Source organism: Felis catus, chromosome A2 (assembly GCF_018350175.1).
Source record: "Felis catus isolate Fca126 chromosome A2, F.catus_Fca126_mat1.0, whole genome shotgun sequence".
NCBI classification, from domain to species: Eukaryota; Metazoa; Chordata; class Mammalia; order Carnivora; family Felidae; genus Felis; species Felis catus.
The window spans coordinates 14,712,151-14,733,979 of NC_058369.1; the positions used below are offsets into that span (position 1 = coordinate 14,712,151).

At 46.0% G+C, this 21,829-nt stretch overlaps 1 long non-coding RNA gene and 1 pseudogene across 1 annotated transcript; one reads left to right on the forward strand and one right to left on the reverse strand.

Annotated features, from left to right (window-relative positions):
• Positions 1–161: 161 nt before the first annotated feature.
• LOC102900361 lies at positions 162–5,362 on the reverse strand. Its single transcript, XR_891275.4, has 3 exons — positions 4,986–5,362; positions 4,110–4,274; positions 162–221 (listed from the first exon to the last, which is right to left on the reverse strand). It is a non-coding gene; the product is annotated as an uncharacterized LOC102900361 (long non-coding RNA).
• A 3,879-nt stretch (positions 5,363–9,241) lies between these two features.
• Positions 9,242–16,381, forward strand: LOC101092007 (annotated as a pseudogene).
• The last annotated feature ends 5,448 nt before the right edge of the window (positions 16,382–21,829 follow it).

The following is a 21,829-nucleotide window of genomic DNA, read 5'->3' on the forward strand; positions in this document are numbered from 1 at the left end:
AGAGACATCTCATTTAGGGTGAGTGTTGAGTTTTTTCCTGAGGCACACCGCTCGGTGAGGTCACTGAAGAGTTCTGGAAGGGTCCTCGATTGAAAATTTGGTGGCAGTTCTTCTTTGGCAGGTCCCCGGGGTTGAGGTGCAATCCTGTGGCTTCCGCCTTCTTGATGATCATAGTCCTGGCACATAACAGCGCTCCCCAAGTAGTGTTTCTCCTCTTTTGCCTGCAAGGGAGTTACGAAAAAAGGAATTGCAGGGTAATTTCAGAAGAGACTGCTATGTATAGCCAAGGTGAGGGTCGGGAGTGTTTTGTGGGTGAGGCAGATTTGAAGCTGAGGCCTGACCAGAACTTTTGGGATCCTGAGTCCTCACGTGAGGGCCATCATTTTTTTCTACTGCAGCTGCACGTGCCGGTTTCCAGGCTGCCTGCTGTTGGGAGGGCAGTTTTGAGCTTGTATGTAACACAGATCCGTTAGTGGTGTGGCCTGGAGCCCTGGCTGGAAAGGATCCTGAGGTCAAGGTCAGGCCCAGTAGAACACAGTCCTACTTATTAGGCATCTGTAATAGTTATAGTTCCTAGTACTGCCTTCACTGTTGCTCCCTTTTGTAATAAGATGATGTTAAAGGACTCTGTGGCAGAGCTTAACATGACCTGGTTACAACAGAAGCTTCTGAGTCAGAGAACTCTCTTATCACCTTGCATATATCTGGGTATGGTGTATTTACAAGCACATATATTTATAGGCACTGCAGTTGTGCTTGGGATTTGCACCCTGACCCAGGCATTAATTTATTTAAAAGAATATCTTAACATTTTCAAAGAATTGACCATTTTAATTTTTTAATGTGTATTTATTTGAGAACATGTGCATGAGTGGTGGAGGAGCAGAGAGAGAGGGGAGCAGAGAGAGAGAACCCCAAGCAGGCTCCATGCTGTCAGTGGGGAGCCCAGTGCAGGGCTCAATCCCATGTACTGTGAGATCATGACCTGAGCCGACACCAAGGGTCAGATGCTCAACCAACTGAGCCACCCAGGAGCTCCAAGCTGAGCATCTTTAAATTCCCTATTTCTGTTACTTCTAATTGTATTGCATTATGGGCCAGAAATGTAATGTGTTCAGTATTTGTCCTTTTATATTTACTAAATATATATTTTTTTGTTTTTAAAATATAATCAAAGGTATTTCCATTTCTTTGACGCTGGCTTGGTTTCTAAACATTCACTTTGTTGAGACATTCTTTTGGGTATATACATACAGATCAGTTATGTTTTCATTGTTTTGTATGCTTTTGTGTTTTTTTTAAACCATTTTGGGCCCTTCATTCTCTCTTAAGACATTTCTTTCCAAGCCTCCCATGCTCAATAGATTCTATGATTTACTGTGTCTCAGTTAAGATTGCTTTCAGCTCTAGATACCAGAAAATCTGACACACAGTAGTATGAACAAGCAAGGAGAGGAGATGAGGTCAAAAAGGTAGGCAGGGGTCAGGTTATCTGGTTACCTAAGCTTTTATTTTATTGCAGTGAGAAGCCAGTGAGAGGGTTAAATGGGGATAGGAGGGAGTGGAGGGGGAGTGGGGTGTCTGTGGGGGGTGGGGTTAACATATATCATGGTTTTCTTTTTTTTTTTTAAGTTTGTTTATTTAATTTTGAGAGAGAGAGAGAGAGAGAGAGAAAGAGAGAGAGAGAGAGAGAGAAAGAGCAAGCTTGCACATGGGAGAGGCAGAGAGGGAGGCAGAGAGAGAATCCCAAGTAGGCTCCATGCTGGCAGCACACAGCTTGATGTGGGTCTCAATTCAACAAACCATGAGATCATGACCTGAACCAAAATCAAGAGTCAGCTGCTTAACCGACTGAGCCACCCAGGCACCCCTGTTTTTCATGTTTAAAAAAAAAATTTTTTTTTTAATGTTTCTTTATTTCTGAGAGAGAGAGAGAGAGAGAGAGAGAGAGCGAGCGAGCATGAGCAGGGGCGGAACAGAAAGAGGGAGACACAGAATCCAGAGAGAGAGAGAGAGAGAGAGAGAGAGAGAGCATGAGCAGGGGCAGAGCAGAGAGAGGGAGACACAGAATCCAAAGCAGGCTCCAGGCTCCGAGCTGTCAGCACAGAGCCTAATGGTGGGCTCGAACTCACGAACCGCGAGATCATGACCTGAGCCGGAGTTGGACGCTTAACTGACTGAGCCATCCAGGCGCCCCTTCATGTGTTTTTATGGAGCACTGTGGATGCTGACTGGAGAATGGACTGCGGGAGAGTATAGAGGGAAGCAGGAAGCTAGTTTGGAAGGCAGTGTTTGCAGAAGATCAGTAAGAGGACAGTGGCTGAAAGTGGTTGTAGAAATGGATGCAATGAGAAGAGGCTGCAATCAGGATGCATGTCAAGAGGACTTGTTGGAGGACTGCATGTGGTGGGGTGGGAAGGGAAAGAGAGTCAATGATGGCTCCTGAGTGCTCCCCTCAGAAAAGAAGACCCAGGCCTAGGGGTTCTCAGCAGATAGATGGTATTCAAAGCTGGGAGCCTCTGCAGGTTTGCTCTGAGAAGAGGGCCCACAAGAAAGAGAAAGGGGCTGAGGGTCCCAGAGATCTGAAGGAGGAGGAGGAGGAATAAAAGGAAGATAGAGTAAGATGGGAAGGAATCGGGGGCAGGGCGGGGGGGCTTGAGAATCCAGAGGAAAGAAGTGCTCAATCGTGTTTCAAATGCAGCTATAAGACTGAGAGAACAAAAACTGAATCTTGAATTTAGCAAAATGGAAAACATTGGTGATACCATGAAAGCAAAATGGTGTGGAGGAAAGCTGGAATGGAATGGGTTCAGGAGAGAAGAGGAGGGGTAGCTTGAATGGAGCAGAGGAAAATGGGACAGAGGACTCTGGGGTCAAAGGAGGTCTGTGTTAATGCACAACATTAGGGCACCTTTGTATGCCGATGTTGGCAAGGGATCATTACTGACACAGGACTGCAGAACTCTGGGGTCATAAGCTGAAAGGACTTCTCAGCGCCAAGTTTACTTGAAGTTATAGCTTTAATCTTTAAAGTCTTTAAAATCAATGGGCTTTGGGGGCACCTGGGTGGCTTAGTCGGTTAAGGATCTGACTTCAGCTCAGGTCACGATTTCACGGTTCACAGGTTTGAGTCCCACATCGGGCTCTCTGCTTTCAGCACAGAGCACTCTTCAGATACTCTATCCCCCTCCCCCACTTGCGCGCACTCTCTCTCTCAAAATCAATAAACTTTAAAAAATATATTTAAAAAATAAAATAAATGGGATTTTTGCCATCTAGTTCATAATACAGGCATACCCACAGAATATATCCCCCAATTAATGTTTTCCTGGAAGAATGTTTTCATTTTCAATACATAGCATAGAAGTTATTTCCCTCTCAACAGTTTTAGCTGATATGCATATAAAGTTTATATTGAGTCTTTAAAAAAATACATTTTATTAAATTTTTTTAAATCTTTATTTTTGAGAGAGAGACAGAGTGTGAGCAGGGGAGGGGCAGAGAGAGAGGGAGACGTAGAATCCGAAGCAGGCTCCAGGCCCTGAGCTGTCAGCACAGAGCCCGACGCGGGGTTCGAACTCACAAACCGTGAGATCATGACCTGAGCCGAAGTCGGACGTTCAACCGAGTGAGCCACCCAGGCGCCCCCCCCAAAATACATTTTAAACGGATTGAGAAAAAGTTCCACGTTGCTTCCAAATACAACCTGCAGGCCAATCACACTTTGGAGTGTTGGCAAGATGTACAACATCTGACGTTATTGGTCTACAAGTAGCCACTGCTAGTGCACACAAAGCACCTGTATGCCAATGACTATTTTTTTAATTTAATTTTTAAGTAAACTCTACTCCCAACGTGGGGCTCTAACTCCTGAGCCCGAGATCGAGGGGCTCTAGCGACTGAGCCAGCCAGATGCCACAAAATTGGTCGGGTTTTTTGATGGGACTTGCTATGCCTTATAATTTTTTCTGTTTCAACTAATGGGAAATAAGTTATCCTTAGGGTCTCTTCTTAGAGAAAGTCTGACATTTCAGGCATAGATTATGGACCATCGCTAATGGCATAGGACTTTCCAGCCTTGTCTTAGTTTTAAGTTTTCAATTACTTACCTTGGAAATGACTTCATTTCTTCCACATCTTGTAGAATTGATGCTCCAGAAAGTCCTACCATGGATAGTTTGCCCTTTTGCATCCTCCATGCACAGAATTGGAGCTGTGCATAAATTAGCTGGAGATGTGTGTCGTGACCTCGTAATTGGCGCTAACCAGAAAAACTAAATAGAAAAATGACATAAGAAAATTATCACTACAACTCCCAACAGCGACAGATTATTTTAATTATTCTGTATTCTGAAAGGATATTTAGAAAGGGATATTTAGGGGCCCCTGGGTGGCTCAGTCCCTTAAGCCACTGACTCTTGATTTGGGCTCAGGTCCTGATCTCACGATTCCTGAGATTGAGCAGGAATCTGCAGCTTTGCACTGACAGCATGGAGCCTGCTTAGGATTCTCTCCCCCCATCCCCCCCCCCCGCCCCTCTGCTAGGCGTGCTCTCAAATAAATTAAAAAAAAAAAAAAAAAAGAGGGGTGCCTGGGTGGCTCAGTCCCTCAGGTGTGGGGCTCTGGATTTCAGCTCAGGTCACGATCTCAGGTTTGCGTCTAGTTCTGCGCTGAGTGCCCGGAGCCTGCTTGGGATTCTCTCTCCGCCCCTCCTTTGCTCATGCTCGCTCTCTTTCAAAATACGTATATAAACTTAAAAAAAAAAAAAAAAGAAGGTATTTATAAGGGGTTCCAAAGAAGCCCCTCCACAAACCTTCCCATCCCTTGGGAAGGATGAAGGATGAAAGGGAGCTTCTGGTCCAGCTGGCCGGTGTGCATTAGGCCAAGAGGTCCGAAATAAAATAATCAGCCACTTGGGACTCCCACCTGGGAGTCAGGGAAGTGGCTTGGGCGTGGTCCCCCAAGGGGGTTAGGAGGTCACTGACCTGCGCGCCGGAGGTGCCTATGTGTGTGCCGCAATGGGCGTCTCCACTGTGATGGTTCTTTTCACAGTACTGCACTGGACAGTCCCTCTAAGAGGCCTGACAAGGTATTGGGAGTTCAACCAGCCGGGGGTCCAGGAGGCGTTCTGCAGGCAACCACACGACCGGCGGTCCATAAGGACGATTATGGGAACCCGGAGAGGCAGAGGTGATGACGGGAAAGGTGGCTTCGAAAAGACAAGTTCCAGGTTTCCAGGTACCGGTATTTCTATTTTAACCGACGAGTTTCCGTTTCAAATACCGGCTTAGGAGCTTCCGCATGTGTTCTAAACCGCCTCCCCAACCGCCAGGCCCGAGCGAGCCGCTAACCCCACCCCTACCGGCGGCACTGCGCATGTCCGAGGGGCGTGGCGAATGGGGGCGTGGCGAATGGGGGCGGAGCGAGGCAGCGGGAAGGGCGGGACGCGCTGGGTTCTTGGAGGCCAGGTTGTACCCCTGGCCAGCTCGCCTCAGGCTTCCGGAGGTGTGGCACTTGCTGGCCTGCGAGAAATCCAGCTTTGGCCACAACAAATCGCGCCATCGGAAATTCGTGAAGATGCTCTATCACGATCACATCTCGAGTCAGGCTGTCCCGGGCCCGCTGGGCTGCGCTGGGTCTCTGGGGGGCGGGGCTCTCGGGAGACCGATGCTCCCTTGAGCTAGGCGGGACGGCCATTGGTACTCCGGGGGGCGGGGCGGAAGGCGGGGCCTCTCTTCCCCAAGAGGAGACTGAGGCTGCTTGCTGGGCTGAAGGCCTACAACTCCCAGGACATGCTGGACGTTGGGTGCTCCTTGAGGTTCAGGGTCTTCTGCTTAGATTTTGTGGGTCTGACATTTTGCTTACTCCATTCCCGTTCCAATGTGCTGCAGTAATTGTTTCGTAGGAGCCATTTGGTTGTTTCTGTATCTTGCAGTGTTTTTAGGGATCCCACCCTCACTACATAAGTCACTATGTACAATAAAAAATACAATAGCTACCTACTTGTAGTTGTCACGTCTGTCTTCTCCAATGGAGCTGTGAAGAATCCTAGTTACTTGTAGCTTCTTTCATTCTCCTACACCTGGGGCTGCTTACAAACTAGGCATTCCATCTTTGGTCTCATTGACCTTATCCTTTTCATCTATTTTGTGATTTTAATTTTTTTAATCACTTTTTATTTTTTGAGAGACAGACAGAGTACTAGTTGGGGAGGAGCAGAGAGAGAAGGAGACACAGAATCAGAAGCAGGCTCCAGGCTCTGAGCTGTCAGCACAGAGCCTGACGCGGGGCTCGAACCCACGAACCCTGAGATCATGACCTGAGCTGAAGTCAGACACCTAACCGACTGAGCCACCCGGGTGCCCCTCATTTATCTTGAAATATACTTTGCTAATACAGTGGACACTGACAGGCTTTTTCTTTTTTTTTTTTTTTTTTAATTTATTGGGGCACCTGGGTGGCTCAGTCGGTTAAGTACCAGACTCTTGATTTCAGGTCAGGTCATGATCTCACAAGTGGTGGGTTCCAGCCCCACGTTGGGCTCTGTGCTGACAGTTCAGAGCCTGCCTGGGATTTTCTCTCTCCCTCTCTCTCTGTCCCTCCCCTCCCCAAAATAAATAAACTAAAAAAAGTAACTTTGTTGCTGAAAAATTCTATTGCCAAGTACTTGTCCTTATGAAAAGAAAAAGGAGAGCTTAAATATATTTGTTGAAAACAAACTGCTCGTTTCTTGTCCTGTTCCCCCAGATATTTTGTGCAGTTATATCACTTAGGAAAATAACGATATTCTATGGAACAAATTATGATCTATTTTAAATATTGGAGTTCTGCAGAATATTTCATTTTGAAATGGGGTGTGGAAAAAAAAGGTGACCATCTTTGAATTCAAATCCTAAGATTTTTTCAGCTTCAACAGTCTGTGAATCACTGGGCATTAGCAATAGGCCACGTATTGTATAAAGTGGTACTTTTTTTTTCTTTTGGGGAAGTACTATATAAGTGAAATATGCATATTATGTTTAAATATCAGGAAACTCGGGGCGCCTGGGTGGCTCAGTCGGTTAAGCATCCGACTTCGGCTCAGGTCACGATCTCGCGGTTGGTGAGTTCAAGCCCCACGTCGGGCTCTGTGCTGACAGCTCAGAGCCTGGAGCCTGTTTCCAGATTCTGTGTCTCCCTCTCTCTCTCTGACCCTCCCCGGTTCATGCTCTGTCTCTCTCTCTGTCTCAAAAATAAATAAACGTTTAAAAAATTTTTTTAAATATCAGGAAACTCAAATCCCATATTGAAAAGAATATATATTGAACAGAATCCTATTTACCTATTTACCTCCTTATCCTCCTCTCCTTCCTCCCCCTTCTCCTCTTCCTCCCCCTCCTCCCCTTCCTCCCCCTTCTTCTTTTTAATTTTATTTATTTTTATTTTTTTTAACATTTTTTTATTTTTGAGACAGAGAGAGAGCATGAACAGGGGAAGGTCAGAGAAAGAGGGAGACAAAGAATCTGAAACAGGCTCCAGGCTCTGAGCTGTCAGCACAGAGCTTGACACGGGGCTGGAACCCGCAGACCGCGAGATCATGACCTGAGCCAAAGTCAGACGCTTAATCGACTGAGCCACCCAGGTGCCCCTTAATTTTAGAGAGAGTGTGTGAGGAGGGGAGAGGGGCAGAGGGAGAGGGAGAGAGAGAGAGAGTCTTAAGCAGGCTCCACACTCAATACGGAGCCCGAGGCAGGGCTCAATCCCACAACCCTGGGATCACTACCTGTGCCGAGATCAAGAGTTGGACACTCAACTGACTGAGCCACCCAGGCGCCACGCATTCTTAACCTTCACTATGTCTAAGGTTTAAGTCTTGAGGGTTTTCCTTTTTTAAACACAACTTAATTTTTCACATATACTAGTTTAGAACTTTGACTCCCTTCAATAAGAAGCTTGGAGGGATGCCTGGCTGGCTCAGACAGTGGGGAGTGCAACCCTTGATCTCAGGGTTGTGGGTTTGAGCCCCATGTTGGAGGTAGAGATTACTTAAAAAAATAAAATAAAATAAAAACAGATTTCGGATTTTTAAAAATCTGGTGAGTTATTCTGTAGTGTTTCAGTTAACAGAGACTTTGAAAATAGTGTTATTAAAGAAGGGGGACACTGTTCTTATGCACTGTGGGGTTTTGTTTTGTTCTTTTAATCTCAAATGATCTTCCAAAAAGAAGGGCAGGAACAACTGAAGTTTGTTTTGTGCATCGTTTTATGTTAACCTTTATTGAATTTACAATAGGGCATCAGGAATTTAATCTGAATCTCCTAATTTTTATAGATTAAATCTAAGGTTTAAGCTTCACTAGAACGGCAGAAATACTGCTTATCATGGGTAAATAAAAAATAAATGTAAACATTCCCAACTCTTCCCGTTTAAGAATTATCTTTCTGGGGATGCCTGGCTGGCTCAGTCCGTGGAGCACACGACTGTTGATCTTGGGGTTGTGTGTAGAGATTACTTAAAAATTAAAAAAGATAAATAAAAATATCTTTTCAGATGCTGCTTTGCTTAGCCAAAGTTATGTTGTGGTTCAAGACTTTGCAGATAGGTCTGTCTCACAGAGAGAATATGAACATGGTTTTTGAAAAGGAGAACATTGATCCAACTTTGTGATTAAAAAAATGATTTGTTTATTTGTTTGTATGTCTGTTTATTTGTTTGTTTGTTAGGGGAGGGAGAAAGAGAGAATCCCAAGCAGGGATCTCACCAACCATGACATCTTGACCTGAGCCAAAATCAAGAGTCTGACGCTAGGGGCACCTGGGTGGCTCAGTCGGTTAAGCGTCTGACTTTGGCTCAGGTCATGATCTCACAGTTTGTGAGTTCGAGCCCCGTGTCGGGCTCTGTGCTGACAGCTCAGATCCTGGAGCCTGCTTCGGATTCTGAGTCTCCTTCTCTTTCTGCCCCTCCCCAACTTGTGCTCTGTGTCTCTATGTCTCTCAAAAAATAAATAAATAAATAAATAAATAAATAAATAAATAAATAATTGTTTTAAATAAAGAAATCCTGATATCATCCTTCCCAGTGCCATTCCTTGCTTTCATTAGGAACCTCACAATTCTCGAGTGTGAAATGGTTTAATAACCTTTTGGGAGTGGTAAGTAATTAAATAAGCTATTAGTTGAAGTGCCTTCTTACAAAGTAAGAAACCAACAAATCGAAGCGACAGGGACATTATTCTTTAAAATGTCAGAGAATCTTGATGCGATGTCCAGCATTCTGAATGACCAAACAGGCTTTATGTGGAACTCGGGGCCAGCGGGTGTGGCCTGTATCATCTCAGCGCAGATCAGGCAACCATTACAGATATGCGGACAGACGGGTGTAACTTCACACACCAGAGGCTCCCGGGACTGCTGTACGGAAGGACAGTCCTAGCCTGACCCTTCCTGTAGGATGAGCTCTCTTTCCCTCCAATTTTCCCTGGGACCTCCCAGCTTTCGTTGTTATTATAACTTCATATAAAACTTCCTATAACTTCATCCCAATTCTCTGCTCGTGGAGTAGCCGAAGGCTTGCAACGAATTCTGGTCTCGCCATTCCTTCAACACTGGCCACAGTTTTCTAAATTTTGCTCTGCAAAATATTCCTCTTCAATGCACTTCCGAAGTTGAGGAAACAATACATTCTATAGATCACTTCCGGTTTCAGAACAAAGATTATTTACAAGGGGGCAACAATGGGTGGCTTGGAACCAGGATAAAAGGAAGTATTTTGTTTCTGTTTTTTAGAGTTTTACCAAATGTTCAATTGTATTCTAAGAAAACAGAATTAAAATTAGAGGGGGAAAAAAAAGGCAAAACTGACTCTTTGCTGTCCCTTCAAGCCCAATCCTACAGACGTGCCTCTCTTTCTCCTGCTCCCTCAATTCTGCACAGACTTCATGTCAGCGCTGCGACCCTGGACTGACTGAACTCACCTGCTGACACACCTGCCTCCCCAACTAGACCTTGAGCATCTGCTTTTGCTCATCTTTCCCACCTGTGTCCAAAACATAGCCTGGCTCACTTCAGTCACAGATGTAGTTAAGGAGTCAGTTGCTTTTTTTTTCTTAAAGTTTACTTATTTATTAAAAAAAAAACTTTTTTAACGTTTTATTTTTATTTTTGAGACAGAGAGAGACAGAGCATGAACGGGGGAGGGGCAGAGAGAGAGAGGGAGACACAGAATCGGAAGCAGGCTCCAGGCTCTGAGCCATCAGCCCAGAGCCCGACGCGGGGCTCGAACTCATGGACCGCGAGATCGTGACCTGAGCTGAAGTCGGACGCTTAACCGACTGAGCCACCCAGGCGCCCCGAAAGTTTACTTATTTATTTTGAGAGAGGAGGAGAGAGCGTGGGAGAGAGGGAATCCCAAGCAGGTTCCTCCCTATCGGCACAGAGCCCGAGCCGGGGCTTGATCTCACCAACCGTGAGATCATGATCGGAGCTGAAATCGAGAGTCGGATGCTCAACTGACAGAGCCACACAGGCGCCCCAGGAATCAGTCACTTCTATATCAAGGCCATGGTCTAGTTAGAGAATTGTAACCTCTCATGTTCCCTCTTTGCAGGCATAGCCTTCTTGGAGGCTGGGACACGTTAGTACAAATGTTGGAAAGGAACTGATTTTCCTATCGGTCCCTGACCCGGTGCAATGATCACAGAGACATGGGGTGATGACCGGAGCTCAGAGCCTCGGGCAACTTTCAGATGCATTTAGAAGTCTCAGTCCAAGTGGAGACACCTTTCTATCTACTGGAAACAAGTTTTTAATTTGGGAGAAAGAGAAAGGCCCTATTGACATGCATATCACAAGATGTTTCATGAATAGAAGTAGAACTACAGATGAGTTGAAGAGAGAGACATCCCAGGGACAAGGGCTCTATCAACTCGGTCTGTCACCCCCCTCAGAAAGCTCAGTCTTATCTTCTCTCCCAAATCCCACTCATTGATTGAGCCCATCTAGTGGCGTCTCTGATGTTGTTACTGACCTCTCTTCCCATAGACAATTTTCTCCAGTCCATGCCCTTCTTGTTCTAAAGTCCACTTGGGCTTCTGAGACTCTTCTGCCACATTAACCCCAGGTTTGTACCCCCAGAAAAGAGCAGAGAGTTTTCAAATGGCCTCGAGGACAAGCCAGCTGAACCCTGCTTTGGAGGGAGCGACTTGGAGCAGGTAACATCAATCACCCGAGGCCTTCAGGCCTTAGGGTAAAAGCCCAGAACTTGGCGGTGGAGCAGATCTCTGACAGTGAATGCACCCATTCAACTTTAGACACGAGGAGATTCAGCCCAGAGAGGCCAGGTGACTTGCCCACCGTCACACAGCCTGCACATGACCTTGCACCCAGGAGTAAAGTGCCCTCCACACTCCATAGCTCGGTGTGCTTGTCTTCTTCAGCCCCTTTACCTGCTAAAATCAGATTGGCATGAACGTTGGCTAAGCTCTGGCATGGAGAAGTGGTTCTCAAACCGTGCTGCCCCTTAGAATCACTTGGAGAGCTTAAAATAATTCTGATGTCTGGCTGCACACAGACCACAACTTCTGGGCCGAGTTCCAGGTGACTGGGGTACTTGAACCGATGCACGTGGCTTGACTTGTCTGCCTAGGAGTCGGGAAGGGTGGGAGGCGACAAGTGGCCTGGAGGGTCCAGTCCCCTTCTGGCGTCCTGTGGGCCTATGTTTCTGGCAGGTGGGAGCAGTGGGGCAGGGGAATTGCCTGGGTCTACTGGCATTTAGGACTGTTTTCAAGTGGGGCCTGCACCTGCCAGAGAATTTTGATGGTCTACAAATTATTTCTGCATCCAGATGAGCTGGACCAGCCTCTAAGCTCTCTCAATGTCAACATTTGACAATAAACACCCTCACTGCTTGGCAACAGGGGAAGGGTTACGTTCCTCCAAAGTCCTCCCTGTCCTCTAGGGAATATTCTGAGCGTGTCTCTGAAGATGCAGACAAATGTCTGCTTTGGGTAAAAAGCCATTGGATGAGGGCTGTCTGGATGGCTCAGTCAGTTAAGCATCTGACTCGACTCTTGGTTGCGGCTCAGGTCATCTCACGGTTTGTGAGTTCTAGCCCTGAGTTGGGCTCCATGCTGACAGTATGGAGCCTGCCTGGGATTCTCTTTCTCTTCCTCTCTCTCTGCCACTCCCCTGCTCTTTCTTTCTCCCTCCCTCCCTCTCTCCAAATAAATACATAAATAAACTTTTAAAAAGCCATTGGGTGATTTAAACACAGGTTTAAAAGTTACTGTTTTGGCAAGGCAGAAAACTGCAGTATTTAAATTAAAAGCCAATGTTATGGTTTTAGTTCCAAATAGACTAAGATTGACTGGTTAACTATTTATTGGGGACACTTGTAAGAATAAAAGCTAAGGGTGGGGGGAGCCTGGGCGGTTCAGTCAGTTGAGCCTCCAACTTTGGCTCAGGTCATGATCTCATGGTTCATGAGTTTGAGCCCCACATTGGGTGAGCTCGAGCCCCGCTCCCAGCTCTGAGCTCTCTCTCCCTCTCTCTCTGAACCTCATTGGATTCTCTCTCTCTCTCTCTTTCTCTCTCTGCCCCTTGCTCATTCATGCTCTCTAAAAATTGTATGTTCCTTAATTTTACATTCATTATAGTCTAAAACTGGGGCCTATCTGTGTATTTCTATGTCTCTCTATGTCGCTTTGGGATGTGTGTCCCTATTTGGTAGATGACAATTCTCTTTCAGCACACATACTTTCTTTCCTTTGGAGAAGTTATGACATTTGTTCCTACCAATGTAAGCAAAGAAATAATGTTTCGGTGGGTTGGGGCCTCTGTGATGTGCCAAAGAAGAGAGGTAGTTGGCTACGAGGGCTGGCCCCTGGCTTTCTGGACTCCTGCTTTGCTTGGACACCTGGGAAACCCTCATTCACTCTTTACCAAGTAGCAGGGGACCTAGAGGAGTGGTGGGAGCAGACCTAGTTGGTGCCCTCCATGCAATTCTCTCCACTTACATCATAAGCATGGGTTACCCTCAAAGATCTCCAAAATTCTGGGCTTTTCTGATTCCTTCAGTTTTCCTAGGCTTCTTGCCAGGGATGCCACACACTAAATCAGTCTACCAAAAGATTTTATAGAGGGGCACCTGGGTGACTCAGTCAGTTGAGCGACTGACTCTTGGTTTTGGCTCAGGTCATGATCTCGCAGTTTGTGAGATCGAGCCCCATGTTGGGCTCTGGGCTGATAGCGCACAGCCTGCTTGGGATTCTCTCTCTCCTTCTCTCTCTCTGCCCCTTCCCTGCTCATGCTCTCTCCCTCTTTCTCTCTCTCAAAATAAACATTAAAAAATTAAGGGTGCCTGGGTGGCTCAGTTGGTTAAGCGTCTGACTTTGGCTCAGGTCATGATCTCACAGTTCATGAGTTCAAGCCCTGCATCGGCTCTGTGTTGACAGCTCAGAGCCTGGAACCTGCTTTGGATTTTGCGCCTCCTTCTTTCTGTGCCCTCCCCCCACTCATGCTCTCTCTCTCTCTCTCAAAAATAAATAACAATTAAATTAAAAAAATAAACATTAAAAAATTAAACAAAAGAAATAATTAAACAAAAAACCTTCTTAGTCCCTGAGATTTCTATTGGTGAGAAAATATTTTATTTTTTTAAATTCAATTTTATTTTAATGTTTTTAAAATTTATTCTTGAGTGGGGGGGGGGGGGGGGGAGACACAGAATCCGAAACAGGCTCCAGGCTCCGAGCTGTCAGCACAGAGCCCGATGCGGGGCTTGAACTCACACAGAGTGTGAGATCATGACCTGAGCCGAAGCCGGACGCTCAACCGACTGAGCCACCCAGGCGCCCCGGATGCCGGTAACTGTCAACCAGACTCCTCTGAGCCTGCAGAAACGGCCCATCCGTCCTTGTTAAGAACAAGCGCTATCTTTCCATTCTCTTCCTACAACTAGAACCATTGATCTAGCCCTTCTTTTTCCTCAAGCCTCGCCCTCTGAGCTACCGGCTCTGGGAAGAAATTGGTAGCCCCAAACGACCCAGCAAAAGAGCCACCCAATTCAGAGGTGCGGAAGTAGTCAGTATTTGTTAGAGCCGTAAAGTGCGGCTGGCTGTCTCCCTTTCCGGATAACGACAACAGCGCCTATTGTCACTGACGGCTTTCCCCGGAGTAAGGGGATCTGCCCGACCCTACCTAACTCAATTTTTCCCATTCTGGGCTCTTCCCCATCGTCGCTCTCTTCACCTAGGAACGTGTTCAAGAAATGGGATGAAAAAGAAAATGTGTCCAACTGCATCCAGTTGAAAACCTCAATTATTAAGGGTTTTAAGAACCAGTCGATAGGACAATTTCCAGGTAGAGAACCATGGCTTAATCATATAATGCCTAAGAAAGATCCTGTCAGAATAGTGCGGTGCCATGAACCTAGAGAAATCCTTGCAGTAAATGGATTTAGAGAAACCCTTGCAGTAAAACTTACTATTTTTTAGACAAAGGGAAGGACCTTTTTATCCAACCCTAAGGTTGCTCCACAAATATCCTTTTAGCCTGGTGCCCCAGCAAGTTGATAAAGGAGCCATCACATTTGTACTCAGTCGAGCAAACATTATGTGTCCAGGCTTAACGTCTCCTGGAGCCAAGCTTTACCCTGTTGCGGTACGTACGATCGTTGCAATCATGGCGGAAGGAAATCAGCATTTTCTGTGTGTGGGAATCATGAAGATATTTGCAGAAGATATTGAGTAAGTCAAGAAAGCAATTAGCATTAAAAACATCCATTATTTAAGTGACGGTCTGTGGCATATGAGAATATATAAATGAGCCTCAAAAGAAATACACTTGGACAGAATGTGGATAATAGTGCTATATCTTGTGTTTTTGTTGGTGTGTGACTGCATGAAGCCAATACTTCTGTGGTTATGCTGAGTAAATTCAGTGGATACTAAAAAAAAAAAGAAAAGAAGAAAAAAGGAAAAAAAAGCCGCATTTGTCATCACCTTGCTTGGAGACCATGCAAACAGCTCTCTCTACAAGACAAGGTCACTTTCCTTAAGACCTGTACCTTGGGGGCGCCTGAGTGGCTCAGTCGGTTAAGCATCTGACTTCGGCTGATGTCATGAGCTCACTGCTTGTGAGTTTGAGCCCCACGTCGGCCTCTACGTCGACACCTCGGAGCCTGGAACCTGCTTCGGATTCTGTCTCCCTCTGTCTCTGCCCTCTCCTGCTCACACTGTCTCTCTCTCTCAAAAATAAATAAACATTAAAAAAATTAAAAACAACAACAACCCGTACCTGTCTCCTCTACTAGCCCCCAGGCTCTAACTCCCCCAGAAGACCCGCATGACCAACTGGGAGAAGACATGTGGGAGTGAGTTCTTGGGATGCCTTGACCCCATGGCCAGACCACAAAGATGGGGAGCTCTCCTGAAATCCAAGATGTAACGCCCTGGCAAGTGCCCTGGGAGATGGTGCGACCTCAATACCTGGATGGCTCCTAGAAGCATGGAGAAGGTTAAGTGAATTGACCCAGGCTAAGTGAATTGACATGTCAGAATGGCCGACAGTGGAGGCAGTGGGACAAGGTGCCGTATGGAGCTTGTGGCACTTTTCAGAGCAAGGGCCATAATGAAGGCCTCTGGGGTTCTGGAGCCAAAAATGCAGACAGCAACTTCCCTGGAGCCTCACCCAGCAGGGGCCCAAGATGACAGTGGTGGAGGAAAACATTCTCAGGTGGGGGATATGCCCGGTCATCCACCTGGCGGAGAAGGCACAGTGGACGAGGGTTAGAATTCACATTGACCTACAGCACCGGGGAATGGCCTGGCTGGCCGGTGAGGGGCCTGGAAGGTTGGAGATGAGGAGATGTGAAGTGGATGGGTGACTGGGAGACGATGTGGATTGCTGTATCATGTTAACTGCCCGCCAGACAGCATCCATCGTGGAAGGGCTAACCGACGAAGACAGCTGACGTTGGCCAGCCTCGGTTGTTGGCCACCCCGGGACCGGCACAACTGACACATGAATTAGTGTGGCCAAAAAAATAAATAAATAAATAAAAGTGGCCACCGTCGTAGAGATGGAGCTTGTCAGCATGGACTGACGACTTGGGAAGGCTGATTTAGCTGCTGTCATCACTGAGGGCCCGCCCTGCCCGTCAGACACCAGTACTGGGCCACCTGCAAGGCATCATCCCCGAGAACTCCGGCCAGTCGGCCACTTGACAGGAAGTTGAGAGTTTTCAGAGGCATGGGCATCCTGGGTCTGAGTTTGCTTTCCTCCCTGCAGGTCCTCGGGCAGCACCACTCTCTGGGGCTCCTGGAGCCTCTGGCCCATTAGCATGGGGTGCCACAGAGCACAGCACCAGACCAGAAGACAACCCCCCCCCCCGCCGTATATTGAAGGAAGTTCAGGAATGTGTTTATGACGGGGGGGGGGGGGCTCCTCTGACTGAGTCACACATGGTACTTCCAGAGGCTGCCTGGTGGAGGGGGTGTTGGGATGGTCTGCGGAGGGGGTGAAGTCCCAGCTTGGAAGTGTGCTCTGTAAAGATGGGCACAGTCTTCTGATTCCATAGTAGACGCTCGGTACTGAAAATAGTCTGGATGCTGTCTGCAATTCAGCAATTTGGAAGCTAGAGCAATCTGGTCAGCTTTTCTCTGAACGTCATAACAGCATTTAAAGAGTCTCCCTCATCCCGCCATGAGAAAGAATGAATTCCTGCCATTTGCAACAATGTGGATGGAACTGGAGGGTATTATGCTGAGTGAAATAAGTCAGTCAGAGAAAGACAGATGGCATATGTTTTCACTCATAACGTGGAACTTGAGAAACTTAACAGAAGACCAGAGGGAAAGCGAAGGGGAAAAAACAGTTTCTAACAGAGCGGGAGGGAGGCAAACCCTAAGAGACTCTCAAATACAGGGAACAAACTGAGGGTTGATGGAGGGGGTGGGGGAGAGGGGAAAATGGGAGATGGGCATTGAGGAGGGCACTTGTTGGGATGAGCACTGGGTGCTGTGTGTAAACGATGAATCACGGGAATCTACCCCCAAAACCAAGAGCACATTGTACACAGTGTATGTTAGCCAATTTGACAATAAATTATATTAAAAAAAAAAAGTCTCCCTCATCCGAAATACTGACGCAATGGGTCATACGTTGTTTTGGAGGGGTGCCTACTGGGGAGGCGTGGAGGGTGTGTGTGTGTGTGTGTGTGTGTGTGTGTGTGTGTGTGTGTAAGAGCAGGGAAGAGGCGGGGTTGTAGGTTTCATGTTTAGCAGCTATGAAGTCTAGTTCCAGCTACTGCTCTCAAAGACTGCACAGTCAGTTCTGCTGACCTCAGCACAGTGTCCCCTCAAGTCTCAAGGTTTGGGGGACACAATTCAAGTGAATACATTGCCCTAAGACGTTCTAAATGAGGGAGCCCGAGCCTGAGGCATCGTTAGAAACATCACAGTGTGGGGGTGGGGGAGCCCCTGGGTGGCTCGGTTGAGTCATGACTTCGGCTCAGGTCATGATCTCACGATCTGTGAGTTCGAGCCCCACATCGGGCTCTGTGCTGACAGCTCAGAGCTTGGAACCTGCTTCGGAATCTGTGTCTCCCTCTCTCTCTCTGTCCCTCCCCTGTTCGTGCATGCTCTCTCTTTCTCTCTCTCTCAAAAATAAATAAACATTAAAAAAAATGAAAAAAAAAAAGGGAACACCACAGTGGGTGCAAACGATACAGTCAGACATCTGTTTAGAAAGGCTCTGGAAATAAGTGGAGACAACCTACATGAGGCTGCTTCAGGTCCGCCACCTTTTGAGGATTTGGGGGCAACGACACATGATGGAAACATGCTTTCTGTGTTCAGTTACTGACGACTCTTAGGACCGTTGCCACTGAATCGTCTCCATGGTGTAGGACAGATGTTTTCAAAATATGTTTCCCCAGGGGCCCTGGAGTAGCTTCACTTTCATCTGCTTCATATGAACAGGGGGCAAAGCAGATTTTGTTCCAGGACTAACAACACCCAGAAGCCATGGAGGGAGTGAGGGATGAACACGAAAGAAATGATCAAACCAGTGTCATAGTAAAATGATTCTACAGAGAAATGGTGGAAGGAATTCATTGCTTCATGTAGCAGGGCTCCCCTGCTCCCGTGTTACATGTTTGTATAAAAGAAAAGATATCTACTTCTAGAATAGATTTTGCAACTCAAAACTTGGATTTTAACAGGCTGGAGAATTTTTTTTTTTTTCCGCAATGTATTGACCCCTAAAAAGATTTTTTTTTTTTTTTTTTTTTTTTTTGCCTGGAGTAACTTCACTTGAAATTGATGTCTATTTCTGGGAGGGGTGGGAATTAACCAGCACACTCTGGAGTGTAGACCATCTTCCCTTTGCAGAGGACTCAAACTGGCCATTCTGATGTAGGAGTGCTATAACGCCAGAATGTAGCCTGCAGAGAAATACATTTTGTTTAAAAATAAGAAAAACAACAAAAAAACCTCCCTTCATTGAAATCCTTTTCTGTTTAGTAGAAACTTCCCAGGGCCACAAAGGCTTAGCCTTCGGGGCTGCAAATCAGACTCCAATGCTACCAGAGATGGGGAGGCGGGAACTGCCTTCGGGCCTGGGGACAAACCTCTCAGGAGCCCTGAAATTCAGGGAGGGCCCGTCCAAGGAAGGCAAATTCATTCAGTCAGCACAAATAGTACTATGCATTTTAATCTTTGAAGCTTTAAAAATAATAAATTTAATTTCTTGAAATTTCTGAAGAGGTTATAATATATATGCATGTTTCAAGAACCTAAAAATATAAAAAGACATGCTGATGGGCCTCCTACCACTTCACTTTTTGCCCAGGACCCCTAACCTTCATAGTTAGCCCCTGTGGGTGTTTACGTATATGCAAGTAAATACACGCGCACACACATACACGCATGCATATAGGATATATATATTTCACATACACGCACGCATATAGGATATATATATTTCTCCTTCACCCCTCTCCCATTTAAAAGTACAGCTCCTGGGTGGCTTAATGGGTTAAGCATCTGACTCTTGATTTCGGCTCAGGTCATGATTTCACGATTTGTGAGACTGAGCCCTGAGTTGGGCTCTGCGCGGCAGTGGGGAGGCTGCTTGGGATTCTCTCTCTCCCTCTCTCTCTTTCTCTGCCCCTCCCTCCTTCTCTCTCTTTCTCTCTCAAAAGAAATAAATAAACATTAAAAAAATACAAAAATGAAACTATATACGGTAGTGGCACCTGGGTGGCTCAGTTGATTGAGCATTGGAGTCTTGATTTCCGATTAGATCATGATTCCAGAATCATGGAATTGAGCCCCGTGTTGGGCTCCGTGCTGAGCATAGAGCCTGTTTGAGATTCTCTCTCTCTCTCTCTCTCTCTCTCTCTCTCTCTCTCTCTCTCTTTCTCTCTCTCAAAAACAGTACAAATGGTAGTATACTAGGCACGGTGTTTTTTGTTGTTGTTTGTTTGTTTTTAAATGTTTATTTCTGAGAGAGAGAGAGAGAGAGAGAGAGAGAGAGCACAAGCAGGGGAGGGGCAGAGAAAGCAAGGGAGACAGAGAATCCAAGGCAGACTCCAGGCTCCGGGCTCCAAGCTGTCAGCACAGAGCCCGATGCAGGCCTTGAACCCACAAACTGTGAGATCATGACCTGAGCTGAAGTCTGTCACTTAAGGGACTGAGCCACCCAGGTGCCCCTCTACATCGAGCTTTATGTTGCCTCTCTGTATAAGAAGGAAAACTAAGCTACCATTAAATGGATGTCTCTTAGGAGGCAACATATATTTCTAAGCAGTGAAAATATCATGGAGTCTCCTGAGAAAGCAGATGAGGAACCAAAGCATGGATTTCACTAGAACGGGGTGGGGGGGGGGGGTGGTCAACAAACTTTTTCTGTAAGGATCAGATAGTGAATGTTTTAGGTTTTATGAGCCATATGGTCTCTGTCACAATTTCTCGACTCTGCCCTTGTAGTATAAAAGCATCCACAGACAAAAAGTAAATGAACGGGCCCGAACTGTTTGAATAAAACCACTTTAAAAATGAACAGTGGGCTAGATCTGGCCTGTGAGCCATAGATTCCCAACCTTTCTATGAGAGAAGCAATGTGAAATGCTGTGCTGTGTGTTTCATGTAATCAGCTACTACCCAACATGCATATCTGTGTTGTACATTTCATATAACTTTGTTGGGGGGGGGAAGCTGAGTGATCAGCAGTTATACTTAATGGAGAGAAGCAATAATTGTATTGTGCATCGGGTGCTACATGCCCCCTGATGTGGGAAGAAAGGTGTGTTAACAGCTATTTATTTTTCAGAGATAAACTTACCACGTTGTGCTCTGTTTTCTTTATATAGCCTGCTGAGGGGAATAAAGTTAGGTGCACTACTTTCTCATGTAACATAGATCTTTGTGGATGTGTAATTCTTTCTTTGACCGTCTTGCTCTAATTCCACCTCCCCTCACCATGGTTATTACTTTTCTTTTTTTTACGTTTATTTATTTTTGAGACAGAGAGAGAGCATGAACAGGGGAGGGGCAGAGAGGGAGGGAGACACAGAATCCGAAACAGGCTCCAGGCTCTAGGCTTTAGGCTCTGAGCTGTCAGCACAGAGCCCGACGCAGGGCTCGAACTCACAGACCGCGAGATCATGACCTGAGCCAGAGTCGGATGCTTAACCGACTGAGCCACCCAGGCGCCCCTGGTTATTACTTTTTAATTGTGTACTGAAGTTGGGGGTGTCTCACCATATCTTTTAATACTTAGTGTCTCAAAAATCTAGCACTGACTGTGTTGTCCTCTTGAGAAGGAGACCTGAGTTACTAGCAAGGGTATCTCACTTAGATGAAATTTACATATGTGTATATGTATGTATGTATATGTGTATGTATATATATTAACATATATTTCTATTAATATATATTTCTTAAAATTTTTTTTCAATGTTTATTTTTGAGAGACAGAGACAGAGTGTGAGCGGGGGAGGGGCAGAAAGAGAAGGAGACACAGAATCTGAAGCAAAATCCAGGCTCTGAGCTGTCAGCACAGAGCCCCTTGTGGGGCTTGAACTCACGAATCATGAGATCATGGCCTGAGCCTAAGTCGGACACTTAACCGACTGAGCCACCCAGGTGCCCCAATATATATTTCTAAATAGTGTGTTCATTTAACTTGCTTTGGTGAAAAACAAACAAAAGGCCCGAGTTTTCAGTAACTGTATCTCACAGAGAAAGGAAATTCACCTCTGTGGACTCTGTGTTTCCTGCAACCTGGTTGGACTGAAAAAGCTGAATTAGTTGTAATTTTATCTTTCCTAGAGACAAAACTTTTAGGTGTGTAGACCATACTTTTTAATCTATTCTCCTTGCAGAAGTGAATCATTTGGGAAAGCATTTGGCTACATATTAAAAAACCCAACTAGGGTGGATGGTCCAAAAGAGGTTAATTTTTATCACTTAACAAGGTGTCCAGGAGACTCAAAAACCAAGCCCCTTCTTTCCTTTAGTCGTGCCATTCTTATAATGTGGTTACCATCTTCATGCTCGCCCCTCATGGTTACAAGATGGCTGCTGCATCATCAGCCTCATAATTGTGTCCCGCGAAGGGAGAAGTGCCAAGGACACAAAACATTTTCCAACCAAGTCTGTTCTTTTCAATTAGGAAAACAGCAGTGTTCTGGAAGCTCCACTCATAAGCCCTCTATAATTTATCTCTTACACAATAATTTATTGTAATTTATTATAATTTATCTCTTATACAATAATTTATTCTGGACACAGTGCTACCCTGAATAAAAATTTGGTTTAGTTAGTAAGGAAAATGATGACAATGGATA